Source organism: Dermacentor albipictus, unplaced genomic scaffold (genome assembly GCF_038994185.2).
Source record: "Dermacentor albipictus isolate Rhodes 1998 colony unplaced genomic scaffold, USDA_Dalb.pri_finalv2 scaffold_14, whole genome shotgun sequence".
NCBI classification, from domain to species: Eukaryota; Metazoa; Arthropoda; class Arachnida; order Ixodida; family Ixodidae; genus Dermacentor; species Dermacentor albipictus.
The window spans coordinates 7824732-7831481 of NW_027225568.1; positions in this window are offsets into that span (position 1 = coordinate 7824732).

The following is a 6750-nucleotide window of genomic DNA, read 5'->3' on the forward strand; positions in this document are numbered from 1 at the left end:
GAGGAGTGCAAATATTAAAGCTCTGCAGAGACTACAGATGGGTGCCGTGCACCGAAGTGGCGAGGCAAGATGCGAAGCGACGGGCCCACCAGACACGCGCGACCGAACAGCGACGGCACGGCACGTCAAGTGAATGGCCGCTGAACAGGCCGCAAAGACCAAGTGGCTCCGATTAGGAGGACCGCCACTTCCGGTACGCAGACGCGTTCTTTCAAGAGCTCTTGGTCAAATACGAAATTGGCGTGGCGGGTAGCGTCTGAGACCATCCCATGGTTCCCATCGTACGTCGCCAGGGTGTCGACGCCCGCGCATGTGGCGGTGCTCGAGCGAGCGTTTCCCAGGGAAGACGCGACTTCGTTAGCACGTTGCACCACGTACGGTGCGCGTCACCCTTGTGTAGAGTGCGCGAACGGCGGCCGCCAGGGCGCTTGCGTGCGATGCTGCGCGTGCGATGCTCTGCCATCACGCGCGCGTGCGATGCTCACGCGTGCGATGCTCACGCGTGCGATGCTCTGCCAATTGAGCTACCGCTGTGCCTCTGTGCCATTTTCCCATCCACTTTCTTCGGTATTTATGCTTTATTACGAGAACTTACCCTGGGAGTGTTAGCCAGCACAACCACTCACGAACCTTGTCGGCGGATTTACTCAGCTCATTAATATCGTTTCTAATGCCTGGAGGATATCGAAAGCAGCGGCATCTAGAGGCCAGGATGCTGTGAAGCCGTCGAAGAGAGGCCTTGCGTTGCCGATATAAAACGTATGGATCATGACGACACTACCTGCCATTGACATGGAAAGCCTCGGTGACCTATTCACGCAGCACTCCGCAAATGCCTCAGAACTCTGCTTGTAACGTGATAGCTCTTGCCATCCATGGCTCGACTAAGCGATGTACCGCGACGTCAGCAGCTAACCTGAGCCCTTCACGTATGTCACCAAATACCGCCTTGAAGTCTAGAGAGAAAAAGAAACTTGATTCTCCAAAGGCACTTCAGGTAGGGGTTACGAACGCTGCTGCCATATATATAGCTTCGCTTAACATTCTTTGCCCTCTTAAAGGCGCTGTCCACATTTACTCTTCGAGTTCGCAAGCACCTGAAGCTTGCCTTTCATGTAATTCGTATATTATCTAGAGCGCTTGGCGCGAATGCTAGAAGTGTCGAACCAATCAAGGCATTCTTGGCGGCTTTTCTTTTTTTTTCCTTCGTCGACCTTTTCCTTTTCATCGATGGCGTTACGAATATGAGAGCCCTCGCTGGCTATCCATACACGAGAGGAAGATGAAAAAGAAATGAAAATTCATGCGCAGAAGCAGAAAGGCTATTCCGCAACTCCTTGAAGCAGGCCTGCGTGCCCGCTTTGCCCAAAGGCAACAATTGTAAGGGCACGTAGACAAGGGCCACGTCCCTTTTCTTCGGCATCTTAAATCTTCAAAACTGCGGTTTCCTCTTTGAAAATCCAGCAGGATAGCCGGCCTCTTTGTCCTTTCTACTTTCCCACACCGCGCCGGTAAGATGCGAGCCTTGGGCTGCGGACAAAAAAAAAATTAAAAAAGGAAAATAGTTTATACACAAGCAATTTCGTTTTAGCGTGTGTGTCGACGAATGGGGCGCCGCTCTTCAGTTGAATACGCTTAGCGCTCCACGTGCGCCGCTTACATTAATTCGGAGGGTTTAAGCATAATGAATAAGAAATTGGGCTTTGGATTGTGTGGAAGGAATCGTGCGTTCCGTACCTGAACAGAGAAACGTTGCTTGACGTATGCGCGAGGCCTTAATTTACTAATGGACTCGGCTCCTAAGGTTTTCTCGGGTCTTCATTTATATTATCTTATGAGCTCGCGCACAGAACTACTGGGCCAGCCGAACCTATACAAAGAAAGTTCATTAGACGACGCGCAGGCATATAATGTCTACTAAATAAAAAGGAAAACTAAGGTCAACTTCGCGAAGCAAAAGCTTAATAATATTAGGCCTCCAATCATTGTATCTCACTTAATTTTAAGGAAAAAAATAAACAGGTGAGCTTTCTTTTTTTCCTTTTTTGAGGCCTTCGAGTGTCTTTACGCATTGTTGGAAAAACTTTGAGAAAAAAGTTTGGGTAGACTTTATCAGGGACGCAGCCGTAGAGGGTACGTGAAACATCTTATGCGTGCTTCAGAGCGTATACGGGCACTAGGGGTAGAAATGACCTAACGAAATACGCTGGTTACATTTATTCACGCATCAGCAAAGCTTACATGCTTAACCTATGTTACATTTAGTGGGGGTCTTGCGGTCCAACTTTACAATCGTGCTTCCTTCTTAATCGTAGTGGGCCCATTTGTTTTTCAAAAGGTGTTTGAGCAATAGGGGAAAAAATGACCCCCCCCCCTCCCCCTAATGGTGGCGCCTGTAGTTGCGCTGCACCGCTGGAGCTCTCCGCCATTGTAGATGGTTGGGATTTCTGCGATTGCTCCAAACTTTCGTGCTTGCGTACTCTCTATGGAGGCGGACACTTTCCACCGTGGTAAAAGCGGTGGGATGACATCCTTCAATCTTCTTGCCCGAGTCCCTTCACGCCATTACTGGACCCCTCGTATTGAACGGAGGGGAGGGGTGAGGGGAGGTAGCGCCATAGCCCGAGCAATTGTTGAATTACTTCTCCAACACATCGCACACTCGTACGCCTTCTAATTTATGATGAGCAGAAGTTTGAGTTTGATTAATTGTATACCAGCACTGTGGCCGTACCGAGCTCTCTCAAACCGTGAGCACTCCTGCTCCGATGGACAAACGTACTGCTGAGCTATGCCTCTCTGAACCCAGTGCATGAGGCTAAATTTAGCTCCGATAGCGTCGATAGCGATAACGACCATGCCACTTCCGCACGTGGCGCATAGATGAAACAGTAGTGGCTTATTTTCTCTACACAACGATACGGAAGTAAGGCTCATGGGCCGCATAGATATAGGTTATAATATTGTAAGAAGTTTTCGTTGCGTGCAGTTTTAGCAACCAATTTTAAGGACGTTCGACGTCATAGAAAAGGAAACGTGTCGTCTCGTGCAGAATCCTCTAAGAAAACTTTGAGCCTGAATAGAAAGACACCGTTACCTATTCTTGGTCATCCGTCAATTCGACGATCGACAAGGTGCTTTATATTCGAAGAGGACAAACTGAGGAGACACCAGCGCAAGTTTTTCGACGGAGCTAAGTCGTGTTCTCCTTGTTCCACAAGCTGCAATAGTCACTTCAGGCTGATAAAACAGACTGAATGGCTCAGAGAAACTATGGCATCAGCGAAATACGGGAGGATCAGTTTGAGGTATTATAGAGTTTTTAAATATTGCTGATGGCAGATGGTGTAATTGTTGTCCTTAAGCTGTAATATTCGAAGAGGCGGACCTTACTAACACGAGAAATTGAAGCGCATACTTAAGTAATTACCGGAAACTCACGAATTAATTTCTTAATTATTTATTTTAAGGCACGTATTGCAATTTACGAATTGTAACCGGTGAGTGAGCGAGACGTATCAACTTTAAATTAATTTCCAGGAGGGCACTACTTTCGAGGAATTATTTACCAAAGCGTGGAAAGAAATGTTTGGGCGCTCCTGTTAGCTTTGTGCTCTAATGCATAAAAGACGATGAGCAAAACGCGAACAAGGTGAAAGCAGGAGCCAACGTTTGGACAAGTCGACTTGTCTTCTTCAAGGTGATATATGCTTTCCTCGCCACAGTATATATAGGTGGGGTATTCTAAAGGGAGAAGGCGCACATAGGGGAGGAAAGAGATAAGGAGAAGGCAGGGAGGTTAACCAGAATAACGTCCGGTTTGCTACCCTACACCGGGGGAATGGGAAAGGGGATAACAAAGATAACAGGGAAAGAGAGGAGGGAAAGAAAGAAGGAAATTGCGGTGAGTTCGCTGACGTGTGTGGGCTTACAGAAATTTCATTAATAGTCACAGATGGTCGCACAAGCCCGTCGTCCTTAAGTAGCACAAAAGTGCCTTCACCGCTTTATGGGCCGACGGGCGATGGGGGCGCTGTTCCAACAGCACCTGCACAGAAAGCGGCCGATTGTCCAGTTTTTGAAAGGCTTTGGCAAGTTCTTGTCTCTCAGGGGTGTATCGAGGACAGTGGCACAGCAGGTGGTCGATGTTTTCTTCGGTGCCACAGACCTCGCATGCTGCGCTGTCACTCATTCCAATAAATGTAGAGTATGCTTTTGTGAAGGCAACTCCTAGCCAAAGGCGACAGAGAAGCGTAGCTTCACGTCGAGGAAGTCTGAGTGGAGGTCGGAGTTGCAGGGAGGGGTTTAGTCGATGCAGTCGTGTAAGTCGCAAGTTTGGCGAGTTCCACTCGGTCAGTGTGAGACTGCGTGCCAGGTGTCGAAGCTGCATTGCGGCGTCTGTCCTCGAAAGCGGAATTGGAACGCTGTGCTCGTCATGATGTGCTGTGCGAGCAGCGTTATCGGCGCAATCATTGCCACTGATTCCACAATGGCCAGGTACCCATTGAAAAACGACCTCGTGACCTTTTTGTTGGACATGATGGTAAAGTTTCGCGATGTCATATGTCAATTGGTCATGGCATCCGTGTCGGAGAACTGACTGCGTGCACTGTAATGCCGGTTTCGAATCACAGAACACAGCCCATTTTCTAGCTCTTTCACATTCGATGAATTCCAGTGCTCGACGCAGGGCCGTTAGTTCTGCCGCCGTTGAGGTCGTGACATGCGATGTCTTGAAGCAGAGTGTCATTCCTCGCGTTGGTATAACCACGGCACCACCAGAACTACACGACGTAGTCGATCCATCGGTATAGATGTGCACATGGTTCCTGTACTTTTCATGCAAAAGAAGTAAGCTCAGCTGTTTTAGAGCAGGGGCCGGTAGATCTGTCTTCTTCTGTACTCCTGGAATCATTAGATGTACTTGTGGACGGCTCAAACACCACGGAGGAAACGCTGGCTTGGCCGCAGGTGCGTACCCTGAAGTAAACGACGCACGATGTGCACTGACAATGCCGCTAAATGTCGAGCAGGGCCTTGCAGCAGGGAGGCTTGCCAAGTGGTGGGAAGGGGTCCTAGCACAATGCCTGAGATACATACGCAGTGTCTCAACGGTAATGTGCGTCGTGATTGGGTAATCCTGCGCAAGGGCAATGGTTTCAGCCGTTGATGCACTGCGTGGTAAGCCAAGACATATCTTAAGGGCTTGGGCTTGAATACTCTGAAGCATACGCAGGTTAGTCTTGCAGGTGTTGGATATTGCAGGCAGGCTGTATCGCAGGAATCCAACGAACAACGCCATGTACAGCTGTAACATAGCGTGTACAGATACTCCCCAACTTTTTCCTGCAAGGAACCTGAACAGGTGACAGATAGCAGTCAGCCGCTTTTTCACGTAATTCACGTGCGGAGTCCAAGATAGGTCTCTGTCAATTACGACTCCCAAGAACCTGTGACTTCTGCTGTATGGTATAATTTGCCCGTCAATAGAGACGCCGTAAGCAGACATTCGCTTCCTCGTGAATGCCACCATTGCGCACTTCCCACATGAAATTTCAAGTCCTTGTTCACGAAGGTAGCAAGATGTCATTGTGGCAGCCTTCTGAAGTCGAGCACATAAAATGCATAAAAGAGTCTTTTGCTAAACAATTTTGACAACAGTGTTTTCTTACGGTGAGTTCGATGGCACATATCTACAAAACTGGTGTCATTCTGAAAATTCATTCCAAGGGGATACACCTTGCAAACTCAGCGGCTACATTTCGTTAATTGCAATACGTGTCGCAATGTAAGAAGTTAATTCGTCAGTTTCTGGCAGTTAGTTAGATATGTGTTTCGATTTTTGTTGCAAGTAATGTCCACCTTTCCGCATTTCTGAATAATTCACCTCGAAGACTACAGTTATGTTATCTGTTCCAGACAATGTTTTAATATTTCCGCAAAACTAAAAAATTATCACCCGGTATAACCCAGGTTCTTGACCGTTGACCACCACGGTGCTTTTGTGCGGGTGTTTTGTATCATTCCGCGTCTTTAGTTCCTACATTTAATTCATTTATTTGTTTGTTTTTGTACCCGCCGCAGGGGCTTCGGCTATTTGTTTTTGTTGTTGCATACGAGGTGGTGGGTTTGAGTCTCAAGCCCTGGCGGCCACGTTCCGTATGCGGCAAGGCGATCAAGGCAGAAAGCTGGGCTAGTTGGTGTGTCATCATTATTCAAAAGACTAGCGCAAAATAGCAGGGACAAAGGCAGAGAAGACGACAGGGCGAGCGCTAAACATCAACTGATGTTTTTACTGCGAGGGAAGGTACATCTGTACATTTCATTGGTGCATGCGCACACAGGGTTAAAACAGTACAAGCACATTCTAATCAAAATGCCGTATGCCGTACATTCTGCCGTATACGGCAGAATGTAAAATTACTTTTGTGCTCTAGTTTGTGTACGCGTTAAAGAACTCCGCGTGGAGAGAATGAATCCGGAGCCCTTTATGCGATGGCCCCTCCTAGACCATTGGGCCGTTTCGAGGTGTTAAACTCAATATCTCAATTTAATTTCGTTTCTTCATATTACTGCAACTGTAAAACTTTATGTACTGCATAAAGGAGTACTTTGTCATTTGGTTTATTTCGAAAAAACTAGTATGTGTTAATTCACAAACCACCACAACGCTAATACTTACCAGTGTCAAATAAAACCAACACTCGCATCACCAGTCCAGCCTCCTAGCCTGCCTATCTTTTTTCTTCC